At 35.6% G+C, this 22240-nt stretch overlaps 1 long non-coding RNA gene across 1 annotated transcript; it reads left to right on the top strand.

Moving 5' to 3' along the window:
- The first annotated feature begins 9032 nt into the window (after positions 1-9032).
- LOC113469301 lies at positions 9033-21854 on the top strand. Its single transcript, XR_003392762.1, has 2 exons — positions 9033-9528; positions 21588-21854. It is a non-coding gene; the product is annotated as an uncharacterized LOC113469301 (long non-coding RNA).
- Positions 21855-22240: the final 386 nt, after the last annotated feature.

Here is a 22240-nt window from a genome sequence, read left to right as displayed (position 1 = left end):
CAAGTTTTTACGACCTATAAAAAAATTCTCACTTTCACACGAAATTTTTTTTTTATGAAACGTTTTTCACTTTGGCCTTCTTCTTCTTCTTTTAGTCCGTCCTTCCTTTATTAAATTACAATAGTAATAATAAAAGGTATAGTGGACGGACAATTGTATTCGCTTCGGTGTCGTCTGTCTGTCAGTCTGCCTGTCTGTCTGTTCCCATAGAAGGACTTATCCAAACCTGGTCGACCTATATATCAAATTAAAGGTCTTTTTACCAGGAACACGAAAGTGGTGGTGCAAATTTTGTCTAGAGAACAATAAAGAGAACAAACCAGAATAAAGGAGGTCTTTTTACCAGGAACACGAAAGTGGTGGTGCAAATTTTGTCTAGAGAACAATAAAGAGAACAAACCAGAATAAAGGTTTTTTTTGGGATTTTTTCACATTTTCTCACACAAATGAGCTCTGATCTTGAAATTTGTCGCGACGACCTATGAACTCAAAGCGAGAAAGTTTTAGATAACACTTCAGTCGTTAATATTTAAGACCGGTTTCAGCGTCATCTATGATAAGCTAGGCCGGGCAAGGCCAGTAAATGGATTGGTGACTTAAGCATCATATTGGTAGTTATCTATTAGGAAACATTAAAAGGAATAAAGGCAGAACGGGCTCTAGTCTTGATTTTAAATAATTACATGAAAGTATGTAGGCACATATATTATGTAGTAATAGGGAGCGCGAAGCGCGACCCTAAACAAGGGAGCACGAAGCCCAGGGAGCGCGCAGCGCGACCGTAAAAAAGGAGCGCGAAGCGCGACTGCATGCACATTGCACAACCGCGCGAAGCCCCAGGAGCGCGCAGCGCTCCTGGGGCTTCGTATGCACAAATTTCCGGAGGGACGGACCCAGCTTGTTTTCCTCTCTCTCTTCAATTTTAATGATTTTCTGTTTTCTTTTATGATGTATTTCTTTTGCTATTGCTACACGCAGCAGTTCTTTTTTTTCACTAACCAAATGTACAGGGTATGTCTGGAATCTATGGGTTAGTGAAGAGGTCTAATTGTAAGTATACATTCATTTATAATGGCACAAACACAAAGTATTCATTAAAGAAATTTATGTTTGACTCATTACTTGCTCTACTTTTCCTAGCCGGTGAAACCACATTCAGAAATCATCAGCACTCAGCAGATGTTTTTCTAGTATGTCGGCTCTGCACTATTTTAGTTGCAGCCATCATCAGTTCGACTCATAGGGTTAGTTTTAATTCAATACGTTTTTGAAAGCTTATATAATGTGTTTTAACATAGCAAGGACTGTTTATCGGAAAAGGATCACCATTATTCATTGTAATATCTACGCACATTCCCCTGAATGCATTTGTGTTGAATATACGTATTTCCTGTATTGAAGGATTACCTTTATGGGTTCGTTTTCAATTTAATGTATTTCAAAGCATAAAAAACATTTTCTTTTAAAATCCGTAGCTTTAGAAACAAAAGATAACGCTTTGTTCTGCCTTCCCAAAGCTTGGTAGACTTTATTTTGTCCTCTATTCAGGAGAGAATAATGTGATGAGAATGAGTGTGGTAAACACGAAGATAGCAAACAGGCAGAGAAACTTCTGCAAATCTTTTTCTTCCACTTTCTGTACTTCCTTACTAACCTTCCTCTTCTCATATTGAACTAGTTTCTTGTACACATCAAATGTGCCCACCCTGTAGAGGAGTAAATACTTCAATGTCAACATCCTAGGGTTGGACACTAGATAGCTCTTGTCATGGACATTAAGTCTTCCATGGAATATCTCTGTTGACCTGTCCAGTGCTAACTCAGCAATGATTAGTGTAATGTAGTCTATGTCTGAGCATTCCATCTGAGTTTGATCTGGTTTCTCTATGATCTTAAAGTTCACCAAAGCGTTGTTAGTGGCACAGATAGTAGTTTGGTTCTTGTCCAGTAAGCTTTCCATGCCATAGTGTAGGAGACGATGGATATGATTGGTATTGACAGCAATGTATACTAGTTTCTTAGTATGAGCACTGCGGGTGTTGGGAGTGTTCAGTTTCATGACAATGTCTGGCTTGATGATATGCGTGATGGGGTTGATCTTATGAAACACTGGGAACATGGAATCATACGTTACTTGTATCATAGGGGGTGTTATCATCTCTACAGTGAGCCAATGTAAGAACTGGATGGCCAAATAGTTTGTATAAAACTCACAGCGAGAGTAGGATAGGATGTGGTTGAGATTTGGCATGTTACTCATGAGGAGTTTAGCCCGTGGTATGTCTGGCTTGTAACCTTTCATTAGGAACTTTGGGAATGGTTTCATGAGTTCTATATTTCTTGAGTACAGCGCTATTATGAATAGGGTTAACTTCAATCTTCCAACACGAGGGTTCTCACTTAACTGCATTTGGACTTCTTTCAGTTGACCTTTGAGTTTATGATAAGTTTGGTTGAGGCGGTCATGTGGTCCTGGATCACCATCATGCTGAGGTTCAGAGAGTAAGGACTCGGTATTAGAACTTATCTCCTCCTTGTGATTATTTTCAGCATGAGGTTGTTTCTCTCGGTAGTTAATATTTCTGTGATTACTATCATTACTTTTTTTATTGTCTTCATCAGATTGAGTCACAGTGGACAGATCGTCACAGCAGTATGCCATACTGATATCTTCACAAAACCGTACCTTCTTGATCTGTTTCACTTTCCCAGTGCTTTTTCTTTTCATCATCTTGACGGACAGTTTCTTTGACTGTTTTGTGCCCGAGAAATAAACACTAGAAAAGAATCCATAAATCACGAAGGTATCCTATTTACTCCAAGCAAATAAAAGCAATTTTGAGAAATCACTCAAATCACAAGACACCACCTTGTATTTCACCTTTTTCGGCCATAACATATTTAATTTATTGGTGATGTTTACTTTAATTTTACAAAGATGGGTACATACTAGCCACAAAGTATGTAAAACAAACACAATAGTTGAGTGTGGATATTTATGTGGGCAATTAAAATAAATAAACCAAAACAAAAGTACACAAAGCATTGAAAAACAATAAACTCAACATAGTGCATAGTCATACATACGAGGAAAGTGGCCAGTGTCGTATCCAAACATATTGTAATGAAAGTGGAAACAAGCTGGGCCCGTCCCTCCGGGAATTTTTTAGCCCGTAGTTTATTCGATCGTGGTTAAAGAAAATCAGTACCTATGTAATGTCCCTACCTAATTTGTTTAATATTCAGTTTATTATTATTATTATTATTGTTGATTTGATTTTTGATTTTACTTTCATGTAATGATTCAAAATCAAGACTAGAGCCCGTTCTCCCTCTAGTCCTTTTATGTTTCCTAATAACTACCAAAAATGCTTAAGTCACCCATCCATTTATTGGCCTTGCTCGGCGTAGCTTAACATAGATGATGCTGAAACCGGTCTTAAATTAACGACTGAAGTGTTATCTACATAAAACTTTCTCGCTTTGAGTTCATAGGTCGTCGCGACAAATTTCAAGATCAGAGCTCATTTGTGAGAGAAAATGTGATTTTTTTTTTTTTTTAACCAGTTTTTTGTTAAACTAAAAAAAAAACAGTTTTTTTTTTGGGCTTTATGGTTTTCTGGACAAAATTTGCACCACCACTTTCGTGTTCCTGGTAAAAAGGCCTTTAATTTGATATATAGGTCGACCAGGTTTGGATAAGTCCTTCTATGGGGACAGACCGACAGACAGACGACACCGAAGCGAACACAATAGCCCGTCCCTTATACCTTTGTTTATTACTATCGTAATAATAAAGGAAGGACGGGCTAAAAAGGAGGGTTACTTGCTATGAATATTAAAGGAAGTAATTATTATTTCTCTCCCTCTGACCTCACTCTTTCATCCCCATTTTATTTATTCAATGAACAGCTCTCTCTACGTTCCTCTTCTCCATCCTCCTCTTCTCTATCCCTCCCTTCTTCCCATAAAGATCACCTTCGAGGGTGACGATGTGTAATTTTGTTCTTCCTCTCTCTCTACCCTCTTACCTTCCTCCCTCTTCTGTTTTTCTCCCTCTTTCTTACCAACAATTTTAGGACACCGTGTCAAAATTAATAATGTTTTTGACACTTCTTTCTCTCTCTCTCCCTCTCCCTTCCTCCCCAAGCATCTGTGTCATTCAAAACATAATGTCGATTTTCAATGAATAACTCTCTCTCTCTCTCTCTCTCTCTCTCTCTCTCTCTCTCCATTTTTCTTTCTCCATTTTTCTTTCTTTATTAGACAAAGTCTGTGCACTAATCAGCCTGTCTTTTTCAAACATAATTAAATCAGTGAGAGAGATTGAAAGACATAGATAGGGGAGTGAGTAAGAAAAGCGGGAGATTGTTAGAGAGAGACAGAGAGGGACGCTTTGTTCTAAATTGAACAAAAGAACAGGTAGTCACGAACAAGAGAGAGAGAGAGAACATGCCCTTGATACACGATAAAATAGAGGGATATATAAAAGGGAAGAGAGAGAGAGAGAGAGAGAGAGAGAGAGAGAGAGAAAGAGGAGTTTATAGGGAAATTTAATTGCAAAATAAGAAAAGGTATGTTGAATGAAGAGAAACGAAAAGAGTGCCCTAGAGTGGAAAGAGGAATAAAGAGAGAGAGAGAGAGTGAGTGAGTGTGTCAAATTAGGGAAGAGAAAGAGAGAGGAGGGACGTTTACATTGATTAGTCATTAGTATTAGGACAAAATCGGGGCTGGAATTGGACTATGGGATTTATTCTGGCGCCATCGAAAATATTTGGGTTAGATGAATGGAATAAGGGCTGGAATTGGACTATGGGATTTATTCTGGCGCCATCGAAAATATTTGGGTTAGATGAATGGAATAAGAGAGAGAGAGAGAGAGAGAAGAGAAGCATTAAGTGATACTTAATGCTTCTCTTCTCTCTTTCTCCATTCCTTCCTATCCTTCTCTCTCTCTCCCTTTTTCCTCCAACCAGCTCTCTCCCTCCTCCCTCTCTCTCAAACACATACATTCTAACAGTCCTTAGTTACCTCTCTATTGACATTCATTTCAAGCAGAGTGTATATTTATTCGTCCTCCCCCTTTCCCATCTCGGGTGCCTAATCATGAAATTATTGGAGGGGAAGAAAGAAATAAGAGAAACAAAGGGAGAGGGAATAAAGAAACATGGGGGAGACAGGGAAATGAGAGAGTGACTAAGTGGGTATGTTCACTTAAACTTTACATAGCATTCTCCTTGAATGGATTCTTTCTTTTTGTCGCTAATCTTAAAATCTCCATTAATTTTTGTGAGCATAATCGTGAAATTCGATCTATGTATGTATAGGTAGGTATCTTATTCTCTAAAAGCTTAACAGAACCTGTTTGTTAAGGTTCACCTTCTGACGCTAATATACGTAGGTTTTCTGATCTTAACGGAAAACTGGTAAAAAAAAAACCGTTCACCATTATGATTTTCCCAAGATCTTATAAGATTTTGATCTTTTGTTATAACAAAATGTAGAGCATCGGAAATATGCAAAGCTGTGTGTCACCAAAGGTCATATTCGTAATACGAAGGCAAAAGTTTTCCCACATTAGTTGTCCTTCCTTTTGTGCCAAAACTGGTTTATGTTCTAAAAAGTTTTCGTTGTCTGTTTACATTTACAAGCTGGTCCGTTGTCATATTATCTGGATTTTCTCTCTTTTTTACTTTTTTCAAAACATGCTTGAATCTTTTGTGCAAATATTTGCACAACTACTTTTTTGGCACAAATCCATAAAATGTTAGGGTGAGATTTTTTTCAGCCTCCTCCTCTCCGTCTCTTGTTGTGCTTGAATAGCAAACTCTGCACCTATTTTGCAGTTGACATAGGTATTTAGAGTTACTTGCTTTAGTAGGTCATATGGTGAACACCTTTGACCGAAGTTACTGCTGTGAACTTTAGTGAAGCCTAGAGGGGCCCAAAACCCTACTCAAAAACGTGTTTCAAGTAGAGTTTAGGCAAATTCATTCATAACTTACAAGGACGACAGTAGTGTAATGAAATTTCCAGAACATTGGATTCTTAATTGAACTTAATTTGGTTTGAATTTCAGGAGCTACATTGAGAGTTACAGAGTAAGCAACAGTAGTTCAAATTCAAACAAATTATTTTTTTTTTCCAAATTTTCATGTCTTACCCACGTTATCAGGCTTACAAAGAGGCGCCGAAAGCATTGCAATCACAGTTTTCTATGAACCCAGAGGAGTACATAATTTCATTATTCAACAAAGAAAAGGCGCATCTCACAATAACCTCCGTAAAATATATTCAGTCTTTTTCCTTTGTTTGTAAAGGCACAAAAGATACACCATTAACTATTGATTTTATAGATGTTCTTATTATTCGTACATATTACTTTGAGAGAGAATAATGTTAGTGATACCTACAATATAGCTTCATAATCTCATTTCTAGCTCGATTGCCACGATCAACCTTTGAGACACTTACCCCCGTATGTATGAAATCTAAAGATAAACTTAAGTTTAACTTAAGACAAACAATGTTGCCAATTTCATGTCATTTCTTGAGATAACTGGCTAGATTTAATGAAATTTGGCAAGATTTTCATTTCAAGTTAAACTTAAGTTTATCTTTAGATTTCATACATACGGGGGTTAGTGTCCTTTGATCATTGATTCAATTAGAATTTCAAGTTAGGTATGAGCCGTATGAGCATCACTTTCTACCAATATCCTGAAATATAGGTTCATCAAAAGGGTTTTAAATTGATTTATAAATGTTTCAAAGGCCTTTTGCTTTCTATAGTACCATGTCTTACCAATTTTCTGTCTATTTAACCCACTGTCCCGTTTCTTCTGTTTCAGAAAACCAACCGGTTTCACACAGACGAGGATTTGCCTCCCCCTCCCTCTCCTCCTCAGCTCAAAGAAATAGTGGAGGGAGAACTCATCCTACCCCCTCCCTCCTCATGTAAAGATACCACCACCACGCCCACCAGAGTACTCGATAATCAAGTAACAAACCAGGTAAGATTTTCCATTCAACGAAACAAGTGAGTTTGAATTCTTAACTCGGTGACTTGACATCTCCACCACTTGACGATATTACACATGTATAAAATGCGTTGCACATTGCATACTTAATGAAATACCAGGCATTCATACAAATACGTTCTCGTCTTGCATCTTTAGCTTTCATTCAAATAAAATTAATTTAGGTTCCGAGACATTTTGGTTGTAAAAAAATATCGGTAGATACATAGTTGAACTTCAAAACCAAAGATCAAGGGCTCAAAACCCGGAAAATGCAACAGCTGTAAAAAGTGTTTTCTTGTAAAATTCGAAAAACCCATATTTCTCTTTGAAAAATCTCTCTCCCACCACTGTCTGGGGAAAAGGCACGTTAGAGGAGGGAAACAAAAGACCTCACTCAATACAGACAATATTCCCTCCGTTAGTGGCTTTGTTACTTTTTAAATTGTAATTTCTAATAATGCTTTCGTACCTACTTGTTCATTGTTCAATTTCATATATTTCTGTGCAAACTTTGTGTGTTGGTGTATTTCGTACATAGAGGTCATACACCTCTCCTACCATGTCATCATGTTATTGTGTAATGCATTGAATGTTTTCAGTAAGTCTGTTATCTCTAGCAACCTAAATATCAATGAGACATGCAATGATTTCAAGTACTCTACTTGACTTGGTTTTTATTTTTTGGGGATATCTTTTGCCAGGTACACACGTGGGAGATATTGCATTGATAGAATTTGAATCTCTTCTCGATGTCAATTTACATTTATTCTGGTGTACTTTACCTTCTGACTTTCTGTTAAGGATTTAGGTGATATTCTTCAATTATTTATTAGAATATATTGAATTATTTATTAGAATATTGCAAACCAGGTAAGATTTTCCATTCAACGAAACAAGTGAGTTTGAATTCTTAACTCGGTGACTTGACATCTCCACCACTTGACGATATTGCACAAGTATAAAATGCGTTGCACATTGCATACCTAATGAAATACCAGGCATTAATACAAATACGTTCTCGTCTTGCATCTCTAGCTTTCATTCAAATAAAATTAATTTAGGTTCCGAGACATTTTGGTTGTAAAAAAATATCGGTAGATACATAGTTGAACTTCAAAACCAAAGATCAAGGGCTCAAAACCCGGAAAATGGAACAGCTGTAAAAAGTGTTTTCTTGTAAAATTCGAAAAACTCGTATTTCTCTTTGAAAAATCTCTCTCTCACCACTGTCTGGGGAAAAGGCACGTTAGAGGAGGGAAACAAAAGACCTCACTCAATACAGACTATATTCCCTCCGTCACATTCTTAACTCGGTGACTTGACATCTCCACCACTTGACGATATTGCACAAGTATAAAATGCGTTGCACATTGCATACTTAATGAAATACCAGGCATTCATACAAATACGTTCTTGTCTTGCATCTTTAGCTTTCTTTCAAATAAAATTAATTTAGGTTCCGAGACATTTTGGTTGTAAAAAATATCGGTAGATAGTTGAACTTCAAAACTAAAGATCAAGGGCTCAAAACCCGGAAAATGCAACAGCTTGGAGACGATGGATATGATTGGTATTGACAGCAATGTATACTAGTTTCTTAGTATGAGCACTGCGGGTGTTGGGAGTGTTCAGTTTCATAACAATGTCTGGCTTGATGATATGAGTGATGGGGTTGATCTTATGAAATACTGGGAACATGGAATCATACGTTACTTGTATCATAGGGGGTGAACACGAAGATAGCAAACAGGCAGAGAAACTTCTGCAAATCTTTTTCTTCCACTTTCTGTACTTCCTTACTAACCTTCCTCTTCTCATATTGAACTAGTTTCTTGTACACATCAAATGTGCCCACCCTGTAGAGGAGTAAATACTTCAATTGCAGTCTAGTGGCATTCTGGCGAAACTTCAGCCCAAGACCTCGACACAGAGAACAGAACAGTCCCACTATCTGCAGGTTATCAGGTTGCAGTCTAGTGGCATTCTGGCGAAACTTCAGCCCAAGACCTCGACACAGAGAACAGAACAGTCCCACTATCTGCAGGTTATCAGGTACCACTGTACCAAGATACTGCAGACCTGCGCCTTGCAGATCTGCTAGTCGCGTTTTCTCTTATCATTTGGCGGGTTGTGTGGTTTTAATCGTGTTTACAATTTTATTATCAGTTATCAGCTGTACCTCTTCGCATAGTTTGCGGAAAACTGTGAAAAAACTGAAGAGACCAGGAAAATTGCGACGTTTTCTTTTTGCTTGTGTTTTTCATGCGTTTTTAATTAATTAGTCTTGTTTTAGTTCATCAAATACCTTGATAATTATTGTGTTTCAGTTCTAAAGAAATAATCAGTGGTTATTTTTGAAGGTTATTAAAAAAAAAATAGTTATTTGTATTTTTATTTTTAATTCACTTTACAATAATAGTTATTGTGTTACGGAGTTTCAGTTTCGTATGTTTCGTATTAATTTTAAATTAGTATCTATTATTAATATAAATTAAAAACCCAGCAGGTATTATTTCATAAATTGTTTTCTGGTTTATTATTGAGCCGGTTTCTTGCGACTCGGTTCAATATAAACCAATATGTTGCATATTATCTGTTATTTATTTCTGGATAATACTTTACTATAATAATTATCTGAAGCTCTATAAAAAAACTCCATGATTCCTGAAGTTTACAAAAGTCAGATAGAAGAAGTTAGAGACCTAGTTGTTAAGTTACTCGGAAAAGGAATTTCTACGGGGGCCGAAAGCCCGAACGGCCAAAAATCGAAAGAGTAACTTTCCTTCAAGTTTTGAAAATATCTTCCAAGTTTTATCAAAATTGAACAAACCATCCGAGGTTCCATGGTCGAACAATCAGACAAACTAAATCCAATATTGTTGAGTTCAAACAACTGACTTTACCCCAAGCTGAGGCTATACCCTCGGCTCTTCTTCATCTGAAGGGAGTCTTTCAAGAGTTGAGAAGATATCCTTGAGTTCAGGAGAGATCCTTTCAAAACAACCGAGAGAAATCTTGGTGCCGAGAAGTTTCGAAATAATCCACCCAGCATGAAAATAATTGCTACAACTGTCAACAACGCTTGAAAGTAGCTCTCGCATTTTCTAAACAAAACTTTGTTCAGAAACGATGAGATAAATAGATAATGATGCTCCGGAAAGTGCACTTTTCTTTCTTCTCTTTCTCTCCTCCCTCTTCTCTTTCTCTCCCACATCTTCTCTTCTCTGTCTTCCTCCCCCGACCTTTAATTTAATTTCACATGTCTCATCTTGAAACCGTTGAAAAGTTTCTTAAACGAAGCAGGCGTTAAAAGGAGCAAGAAATAACGAGAGAGAAATGCGAAAAATGGAGAGAAAGGAAGGAAAACGGAATGCCAGACAGATTATCTGAAAATAACATGTTTCTCATATAACTACATAGTGTATAAATTTGCGATTTAAATATAAATGGAGCAAATTATATAGGATTTATCTACCTGTGGAGTCTGGAGTATAAAATGGAGTCATAGATATAGGATTATTATCAAGCTAAATATAGGGGACTTGAACCACTAGGAGGTGAGTCTTCAGGTTAGATAAACATTGCTTGTTAAAAGATCCGATAAAAACACTTGCGGTTAAAACGTACAGGTGATAAATACATAGGCTAATAGGAAGTAGTTAGTAGTACGTAATAATACGTTTGTCTTGGGCTATAAATAAAATTCTAACTGTAGTTATGTTGGTAGAGACTTGGAGAGGAAACTGGGAAGTACTCCAATGACTGCTGAAAACATCAAAGAAAGAGGCGATGAGAAAATTAAGCAATTACCAAAAAGGAAATAAATATATTTCAAGTGGAATAATTATAAGCGTTCCCATACCTTCTCTTGAGTTTGTTATCACGTTATCAGGCTTACAAAGAGGCGCCGAAAGCATTGCAATCACAGTTTTCTATGAACCCAGAGGAGTACATAATTTCATTATTCAACAAAGAAAAGGCGCATCTCACAATAACCTCCGTAAAATATATTCAGTCTTTTTCCTTTGTTTGTAAAGGCACAAAAGATACACCATTAACTATTGATTTTATAGATGTTCTTATTATTCGTACATATTACTTTGAGAGAGAATAATGTTAGTGATACCTACAATATAGCTTCATAATCTCATTTCTAGCTCGATTGCCACGATCAACCTTTGAGACACTTACCCCCGTATGTATGAAATCTAAAGATAAACTTAAGTTTAACTTAAGACAAACAATGTTGCCAATTTCATGTCATTTCTTGAGATAACTGGCTAGATTTAATGAAATTTGGCAAGATTTTCATTTCAAGTTAAACTTAAGTTTATCTTTAGATTTCATACATACGGGGGTAAGTGTCTCAAAGGTTGATCGTGGCAATCGAGCTAGAAATGAGATTATGAAGCTATATTGTAGGTATCACTAACATTATTCTCTCTCAAAGTAATATGTACGAATAATAAGAACATCTATAAAATCAATAGTTAATGGTGTATCTTTTGTGCCTTTACAAACAAAGGAAAAAGACTGAATATATTTTACGGAGGTTATTGTGAGATGCGCCTTTTCTTTGTTGAATAATGAAATTATGTACTCCTCTGGGTTCATAGAAAACTGTGATTGCAATGCTTTCGGCGCCTCTTTGTAAGCCTGATAACGTGATAACAAACTCAAGAGAAGGTATGGGAACGCTTATAATTATTCCACTTGAAATATAAGGTTCATCAAAAGGGTTTTAAATTGATTTATAAATGTTTCAAAGGCCTTTTGCTTTCTATAGTACCTAGATATTGTCATAACTAAAGTTATCGTAGATATGTGGAGGTGATGAAGTCTTTGTATCTCTCATATTGTGAGATTTATCTATCTTGATCTAGAAACATAACACAGTTGGTTACCATAATCCCTTTTATCTGGCGAGATTATGAAAGTTCATCGGGGCATAAAAATACCTATTCTAAATTTTGCAGGATTTTCAAGTAATTTGTTACCGACCTAGATTAGCATTGTAATCACACGGAAAAGAATATTTACACAATTGCACAGATTTTTTTTCTGCTTTTTACTTCTGATGAATATTTTATTGGACGAATAATTGCAATGAGTGCGGAATACCTAATGAGCTCTGAACTTGAGCAAATAATCCTCAAGGTATAGCTTTCCTAGGAAAAGATATTCAAAGGAGCAGGATGTAAGGTTGGCTAATAACACAGAGGAAAAGGAAAATGGAATAATCAGAAATGGAGCTCGAGGAGAAAAACAGGAAGAAGAATGGGAAAGCTAATAAGAAAGGAGAAAAAATATTGTTCTGTTGAAAGGAGAGAAAATTCTCTCTCCTATTAATTATTATCTCAGATCTTGTATCTCGAGTTTAATGAATAATTTATTAGTCTGAATTGAATTAATATATCGGTAGTGTCGACGGGTGAGTGGGGGAAGGAGGTAAACAATGTAGACATGAATTATGGTCACCATTCTTTTCAGAGCAGTGCTGAATAGGAAATGGCGAAGCAAAGACATCGAGTGCCAAGAAAGTAATGTTTTATAGCAAAGTTCCATTACTAGAATTTGGCCATAATAGGAAGGGGGAAATGTAATGACACGTATACCACCAGCAGTAGTCCTAAGAGCTGCCACTGATCACGAATTGGGAGATTAATATTTCCAGAGAAAAACAGGCACTACTTTATCAGAAAGGAAAACATTAAATGAAAATTAGTAACACTCATGATAAGAACTCGATGATAAATAAAATTGTAGAAACATACCCGAGGCATAATAAGTTAGTATTCCACAATACCCTGCTGCAGTGCTTTACAATAAAACTTTATACCCCATCCGCCAACCGAATGTTATCCAAGATAGTGCCTACGTCCGACACCTACATATTAAAACAGTAGACTTTCTAAGCATTATCACATTATGAAAACCATTATTTTGAAAGTTCTTTTTATTTTCGATTTTGCCGATATCAGCTCGAAAATATTCAAAATTCAGACATTAATATTTGTGAATCGTTTTCTAGCTCCATATTTAAAAGCTTTTTTTCTAGCAATAAAAGTTTTCTCTTATTTTGCCATTTCCAGATTTTCAAGTCCGGGGGTGAAGAGTTTCTTTATCGTATCAAATGATTTCGTGCTAACCCTCCTAATAGTACCTGCACATGTGTAATACGGACATTTTGAAGAGTTTGTTTTACGACACAGGAATACAATGTTCGTATTTTTACTCGACTCGCATTTACCGATAAAATTTAAAATGGCAAAATTTACGACTCTTTTTACAAAGACATTCTTTCTCTTTGCCTCTCCTCTCACTCCCTTCTCTTCTTTTACAAAGGACAACATGATATTATGGTGGTCGTTCTTGCGAATTCGTGTGTTCTTATCATCCAGAACTGTTCTGTATGTTGATTCGTGCCATAATAAATTTATTGTTGTCAAATATTGAAAAAGACGACGCGACGTGAATATAGGGTTCGAAAATGAATGAGGGAAGAGATCGATGAAGGTACGTATACGTACTTTATGTTCAGAAATTTATGGCAATGAAAAAAGTATCTCGAAGAAATTTAGAGAAGATAATGTGAATTGAACGAGGAAATATTGAAGAATCACGAAATCATTGACACCTATGCATGATATGGACTGAATTGAAATAGTTCAATCATGCATTGAAGATCTTAAAAGAATCTACGTAAAGAAAAGATGACACAATTGAAAAGATGTGGATGGCAAAGTTATTGATATGAGAATAAAAAGGCTGCAGGTAATAAAAAGTAATGAATATCGAGGAAAGATGGAAGAGAAAGAGATACAAAGAGAAGAAAAGAGATACTAACGAGGAGAATATAGAAAAGATAGAATTACATAAGATGAAAGAAAGAGAAAAGAGCCGTGAGGAAATCAGGAAAGCAATACTTGAGTGAAACAAAAGATACGTGTATTATGTAAAGTGGAGAGAGAGAGAGAGAGAGAGAGAGAGAGAGAGAGAGAGAGAGAGATTTAAAAATGAGCCGTGGAGAGAGAGAAAGAGAAGAAGGAGAGAGAGAGAGAGAGAGAGAGAGAGAGAGAGAAAACGATTTTCAAAGGTGACCTGTCTTTTCTTCTTCGAGAAAAAGGCAGGTAAATAAACTAGTTCGCAAAATTCTGTAGGCAAAACTTTCCATCTAAATTATTATCACTATCAGCAGACACTCGCATTGCAGTATTTTGTGCAATAAATTAATAGGTAATGGAATATGATGTCATTGGAGTACTTGGGCATTTTTAATTTTGTTAATTTTAAATGTCAGTTTCAAGGCATCAAAAGGTATAGGTAGTGTTTTGCAGATATTTCTACACAGGTTTAGAATGAAAGTTTCAGATGTCATGCTGAGCTTCCATGGCTTTGCCAGCTTTCATCGCTCGAATTTCCTGACATTTGAAAACAAAATAAACAGCAAGGTGTTTGTATTTCAAAGCTGGGAGCTTTCAAGAGAGGAAGGGAGGAAAATCTTGTTCTATTTATATCGTGCACGATTTAGCTCTTCACTTTAAACTTGACGTATTGACTGATATGAAGGGTTGGTCATCTCGTACTCTTTTGAAAGTTAATAGAAGTATCGAGATAGATAGATACTCTTAAACTTCATTTGCTGGGAGATGTAGTCACATAATATGTAGATGGTCTCTTTATGATTGCGATATTTCGAAGAAACATTTTTACTATCCGATATTCTCTCTTTTAGTATATGTCTTTTCCTTTGTTATTCCATTATAACCAATTCTGTTCTAAACTCTATTAAAATTTAAAATGCAGAAGTTGTTTCCTTGGCTTTGTTACTTTTTAAATTGTAATTTCTAATAATGCTTTCGTACCTACTTGTTCATTGTTCAATTTCATATATTTCTGTGCAAACGTTGTGTGTTGGTGTGTTTCGTACATAGAGGTCATACACCTCTCCTACCATGTCATCATGTTATTGTGTAATGCAATGAATGTTTTCAGTAAGTCTGTTATCTCTAGCAACCTAAATATCAATGAGACATGCAATGTTTTCAAGTACTCTCTACTTGACTTGGTTTTTATTTTTCGGGGATATCTTTTGCCTGGTACACACGTGGGAGATATTGCATTGATAGAATTTGAATCTCTTCTCGATGTCAATTTACATTCATTCTGGTGTACTTTACCTTCTGACTTTCTGTTAAGGATTTAGGTGATATTCTTCAATTATTTATTAGAATATGTTGAATTATTTATTAGAATATTTGTGTTTAAAGCAGTGACAGGACAATATTTTATGTCCAATTCCACTATAATGCCTTTTGAAGTCATTTAATTTATTATTTGGTTTCATGAGTTTCGTCTTGAAATATTTCATAGGTCTTCTCAAGTTTGCAGTTCCGGCACTGGTTACTTAGGTGTCTCAGCTGATGTTACTAATTACGGTATTCATGGTTTCAGTGTTAGGAGTGTTCATGTTCGAGTAGACAACGTTAAATATTTGTTGTACGGAGATAATATTTGTGTTGATAGTTTGTATGCTTATTGGATGATATTGCTGTTATAGAGGCACAGCTTGCAGGCTGCAGGTATTGAGTGTGTTCTATTTAGCCTTGATCAACCACTTGTTTTGTAGATGTATGTCATTCAGGCTTGGTAATGTTGTTTTTTTAATATCTCTGTGCCTGATAGTAAAAAATGATAGTGTGATGAGGTTAAATAAAATGGCCCCAAATTCTCATTAGGCGTTCGAACAGTCGACCTGTTTTGCATAAATCAATGAATGAAGTTCTTGACAAATGACATGAGTAAGTAATTGATGTATGAGTTTCCACTACGTGATTAAGTGAGTGTTTTACCTGGTGAATACTGGTGATTGAGTAATTTATTATAGCGTCAAATTGTTCGTTTTGTGGCAAATCAGCCGCATTGGCTAATACACAATAATGTTCAATTGTTCAATTTGCAAAGACCTTTGACGTAATGTTGTTATTTTTACCATTGCAATAAAAAATAATGTCGTATTTGCAGAAGCGTTAAACATTCTGATTAAACATTAGTTACCGTTTCAAGAGTAAGCCCATACAGCATTCAAGTTGGAAATCTACATGATTGTTATGACAGAAGGTAGTTTCAAGTTGAATGTTGAATAATGTTATGATTATGAATGTGAGAACTCCCATGTGACACAAGTGACGCATGTAGAGGGGAAAAGGTACCACGTTTTCGAGTGTTCTTGAATGCCAAAGGTCAAAGGGAAGAGTCATTAGAAATGTAGCTCACTGTATTTACCTTTGCAGTGGTAGTAAAAAAATACCTATTCACTTCATACATGGAAAAAACAACATAAAGGTCACAACACTATTATGAATTATGTAGGAATGTAGAAACATTAGGTGATTGTGATGGTAGGATGGGTAAGATTTTAGATTTAGAAGATTTTAAAACTCAGCTTACCTAAAGTGTATTGAAAGTGGTTCCATCTGTGCAGAACACTACACAGCAATTATTTCTTTTAAAAACGATAGAAAGAATTCTGTTTACACCCTGTAGTTATATTATTTACACTGAGGGGTTGAAGTCAATTTATTTTGCAAAATACGCGTGCAATTCGGGAAGCATTAATCTTAAGCACTTCATATTATATGCTCATTTTTCATGGCGATGGCGTCCGAAAATGTGCAACGAGCTAGTTTTTTTATGAGCTTCTCTTTCCCATTCATATAATTCTAGCCAGAGGATACTTGGACATTTGCTTTGAAGTGGTGCCAAAAAAATAAAATGGAGAAAACATGGAAGTAAAGATTAATACATCATAATAAATATGTCAATGTGTGGACAAAAATTGCCGAATTTTCCTGGATGTAAATAAGTATACTAAAAGGATAAAAAAAGAAGAAATTTTGCATCTCGACCTCATCTAAAGTGCCGATGTACATAATGTTAGCATAGAAAACTGAAAACACTTGGCGGTCGAAATGAGTTCAATAACAAATACGTTACCAATTTAGTTAAACACAATTAGCGAGTTCAAACTAAATTTCAAACAATTGTTAAACTGTGAAGTTAACAATGATAATAATTGTGAAAACATAGTCTGCATGATGCTCGTACGTGCTTAGAATATTTGATTACAATAACACCGTGGCAATTTTGTTACAAAGATAATATTTCGTGTGGCATACCGACATGTACAATGGGAGGATGTATAAAGATGTACCTGAACTCTAATTTAACATTAGTACAAACATTCCTTGTGGTATGTGTTGTGGATTTTGAATACCTTATCCCAAAAGAAACAGTTTCCTTTTCTATTAAGAGTGCTAAAGAACTAGCTGCATTTAATCATTTGCTATAACGAGCAACATTTGAAAGCATCAAATTATATTTCATGACTGATAATCATTATGTCCACATGTCTTGAACATGTTACTATGCTCTTTCTTCATCTCGGCCACACTGTAAACTAGATTGAGAAGAATGTCAACTGAGAATGCACCTACAAGATGTAGAGATTGATCAGATTTTCGAGATAAATGATGATTACATAAAGAATTTACTCAGTATATTCCACACAACCTTGAAAATGTAAACAATGTGGTCACACTGAGAGCTTAATGAAATTTTTCAAAGTTTTGATACTAATCGAAAACCATGAGTGTTACTTTTTTTCCAATCAAAATATCAATCTGACACCTAAACATACACCCAGCATGGTTGTGTCAATAGTTACAAAACTCCCATCTGTTTCAAACATATTTCACATCTCTCCTACATGGTTTTTAACCTTTCAACTCCAGGGTTGATTTCAAAAGGGCCAACTCATTATTTAATTCAATACAGCTCAGCGTCACGTCATAAAAACCGAAGACAGATGAGCTGTTCAATTCAGAAAGTCTGGAATAATTCAATCCATAAAAGAAGCACCGAGATTTTCTTCATAGACGACGCGCGACGCGACTATGAAAATGGGCTCGAAAACTGCAATTTATATAGAATAAAAGAAAAGCAACGAAGGTAAAGCAAGTGAAGTTGATACTACAGGAATAATGAAGACGAGAATATATGCAAAGACATTTTTTGTTCATGTAACAGAAGAAACATTATCGAGAAGTTGAACACCTCTAAAAATGACAAACTAATGTACCAACTAGATTGACTGAATAAGGAGTGGGGTCGTTTATGGAGCCTTTCAAAAAGAGCAAGAGAAAATGATGCAATAAAGAGATATCCTTTGGAAAAATGAAAACTGTGGGCGATTTTCTCAGCTTGGTTAATACATAAAAGGGATTTAATGATGCAATAAAGAGATATCCTTTGGAAAAATGAAAACTGTGGGCGATTTTCTCAGCTTGGTTAATACATAAAAGGGATTTAAATAAATAGCACAATATTACACCGACTCGTTTTAATTATTTTGATATGAAAGAAAATCAATAGTCAACAACTTGAAGGTTAAACCCCCAAGGGATTACAATGATTACATGAAGGTTTGGGTGCAAGAAATAGACCTTTGAAAATGTTATTTCATGATATAATCCATTATACCAATATACCTAATAGCATGATGTATGTAGGATAAATATCTAATGAGTGTAGCTTGGTTTCTAGCTCTTTTCTTACGTAGTCCAAGTTGGAAGAAAGACCTATCTCAATCACCAATATACCTACCTACTATGACATACAAAACATTCGAGTAAATATGAAGTTAAAGTCTAAAGGGATTTAAAAAAGGTAAAAATACTTGCATACCAAAAAAGGTTTTCAGATAGAGGTAAAAAAATCCATTTCAAAATGAAAAGTATACGAAGAACTCTGCTAGATGCAGGGAAACAAAAAAATAGGCGAGAGACATTCAGACGAAACGAGATGGAGGATTAACTATTGGGGTAGTCAAAGGCTCGCAAAGTCTCCTGGCTTGTGCTCGAGACTTGACCCAATTTTCTCCTCATAAAGAAGCGGGATTTGAAAAGGCACACGAAGAAGTGTGGGATACAAAAGGAGGAGGGACGAGATGAAAAAGTTCTGGATTTGAAATTCTTGCGACGGGAAAGTACTGGGGACTTTGGAGTAATCTCAAAACAAAGCAACAGACAAGACTTCAAAAATGACAAACAAAAGGAAGGATAGAAGCAAATAATGGCAAGGGTAAGATGAAGAAATGGAGGAAAGTGGTATAGGGTACCTCTGTATCATAATATCACCACAAAAGTCTGATATTCTCTTACACAATTTTGACAAGGCCTTATTTTGAGATTAGAAAATCCTGAGGCTGTGACTAGATCATGACATTCATAACTTGGAAACACTTGTCTGGTATGCGTCATGAAGGTCTCGAATAGTTAACACCGACTAGCAACCTTTACATTTAATGTGTCATTGAAGTTCTCTCTAATATTTGCTAAAGTTGTGCCAACTAGATATGTGTGCTTCTGTGCTTGTATATGTAATTGTCTAGGCTAGGGATATAAAATGTTTTAACTAGGGATATAACACACTTGTCTGGTATGCGTCATGAAGGTCTCGAATAGTTAACACCGACTAGCAACCTTTACATTTAATGTGTCATTGAAGTTCTCTCTTAATATTTGCTAAAGTTGTGCCAACTAGATATGTGTGCTTCTGTGCTTGTATGTAATTGTCTAGGCTAGGGATATAAAATGTTTAAACTAGGGATATAAAATTCAATAATCCCAAGCCTCTCGAAGGTCTTCTCATTCCTCCGCCTGATTTTCCATTTTACTCTCCAGAATTGCTGACCTAAACACAAAAAGTATGAGACTGAACTTGCTTTCAACAAACTTCTACACCGCAAAAATTTCCCGTCCAATTTGTTTGGGTTATTAATTTTTATGGATTTTTGTTTTACCTTTTTTAATTTTTCAACAAAATTCCTGTGTCGAAGCTCACCATTTTACTCTCCAGAATTGCTGACCTAAACACAAAAAGTATGAGACTGAACTTGCTTTCAACAAACTTCTACACCGCAAAAATTTCTCGTCCAATTTGTTTGGGTTATTAATTTTTATGGATTTTTGTTTTACCTTTTTTAATTTTTCAACAAAATTCCTGTTCACATGGGAGTGTCGAAGCTCCAGGTAGAAAAGTGTGCTGTCGGCTTTGGGAGAGAACCCGGACAAGAGGGAGGGAGACCGTTCCCTCTTGATTACTGCGTCACAAAATGAAATTTTTATTCATGGCATAAGAAAAAATATTTTTCAGAAAAATACTTTTCCTCTTTCTTCAAGGATAAAATAATATGAGTTTAATATAAAATGAAAAAGTTGGAAAACTTTTATTATTAAAAAATACCTATAAAAAAAGTTAGTACCTTCACATCGATTGTGGAAAAAAATTATAATAAATTGTGTTAAACATGAATGAGTATCACAATTGTCGATCCCCAATTGATACTTCATTTATCCCACCTTAAAAACAAGAGTCTCGAAGAGGCACGTTAGTGTTACCATCCTTTTAACAGCATAAAAAGTTAGAAAGTTATTAAAACATTAAATGAAAAAAATAACTAAAATATAATTTTGTTTAATGGGTAGAACAAAGTTGCTAAGGAGTACCTACAGAACAACTTATTTAATTTCCAAAGGCGAGATGAGGGTTGATGCAGTGCAGCAGAAAACGCTAAAGGATTATAACGCAACTGTTGGTGTTATGGCGTTACAGTAGTGTTGTTGGATGACAGCTTTTCTCAGTCTGCATCTTTTTTTTTTATGCTGGAAAAAAGCACTGAATGTGGTTTTAAGGTCTCGTGTTGTAAGCTCATCTATCTTGTAGATTTAACTCTAATATTACCCTACTCATCCGATCCACCTCGCACCCGAAAGGAAAGGGAGCCACAGAAGGGGAAAAAATGCTGGAAACCACTGCATTTTAGAAAACAGACACTTGTATTACCTTCTTTTTTTCCTCTCTCTTAATGTGTTTTCATAGTGTGAAAAAACATCCAGATGAAGAAAACGGTTTAATTAGAATTCGAAGCTCACTTAAATTTAACGCTTCCAACCGATATCTCATTCTACCTACTGACACAGTGACTGTAATCCCTCAGTGACTCTCAAAGCAGCAAAAGCAGCCTCGATGTCGTCTGACTGATTTTCTTTTCTAGATTTCGATGTAATAAAAAGTCTCCTTGTATTGTGACTGTTACAGTTATTTCTTCAAGCTGCACTGAGCTGTCTGAGTGTTTTATTGGGGCTAAGATCAGATTGTCTGCACTGAGTTGAATATCATTGTTCACCTGACTGCTCAATGACCATAAGAAGCTTTCATGCATGGTGTGAGCTCTGAGTTCTCTTTTTGCTCAGATTTGTTAAACTTGGAGGGTTTTATTTTCAGTTCAGTAGTTTCTGTGCTAAATTGTACTTTTGTCCGGATCTCCTTTCTTTTGTGAAATCTGCGATTGAGAGTAATTTCCTCGACAACTTTATTTTAAGCTATTCCTTCAGTAGTGTAGGACGTACATAGGTTGTCTAGTTTATGTACCATTTAAGTAAACATTAGTTCTTTCAATCTTATGATAATTATTATTAATATTCAAACTTTAATATATTTTAGGATTAAAATATATAAAAATACAATTTTCTAAAGATGGTGCTCATGAACGTCACATCTAAGAAAAGATGTGATGCTATGAGAAGTTAAATCATGAATTCACATGAACCAACATATTCCTGGTTGGATAAATATTAATATATTCACAACAAATTAATAATCAAGTTCTTGCGAACCAAGTTTTCCGTATCTTGTCACCATAAAAAAATTGTCAGTGATATCAAATGGGAATCAAATTCACCAACTAATGCACTTTTGACATTCAACCACTCCCAATATTTTATTCTAACGGAAGTACCAATCTGGCAATTCTCAAGTGTTTCTAATTAAAATTTCAAACTTGAAATTTATTATATCGTTTGTCCCAATACCTGACCTAGAATCACCCAAGTTTGATTTCCAAGGACTCGTTTTATACCAGTGTAGTTTTCAAAAGAAATCCAATATTATTTCAATATTTCATACTTTCGAAAGTTCATTCATTTGAATAACAAAAGTGCAATCTCAATCAGCAACTGGTGTCTCCAGATCGGATAGTAACAACTTGGACTAGCACAATCTGTATGCTAACACACACACGGACCAATGGCTGAAACTTTGTATTTAGGCTCTAGGGACCTCAAAACGTGTTTTGGCACTAAAAACTGACCATCGAA

This window comes from Diaphorina citri, unplaced genomic scaffold (genome assembly GCF_000475195.1).
Source record: "Diaphorina citri unplaced genomic scaffold, Diaci psyllid genome assembly version 1.1 scaffold1022, whole genome shotgun sequence".
Lineage (NCBI taxonomy): Eukaryota > Metazoa > Arthropoda > Insecta > Hemiptera > Psyllidae > Diaphorina > Diaphorina citri.
This window is presented reverse-complemented; position numbering and strand designations above follow the sequence as displayed.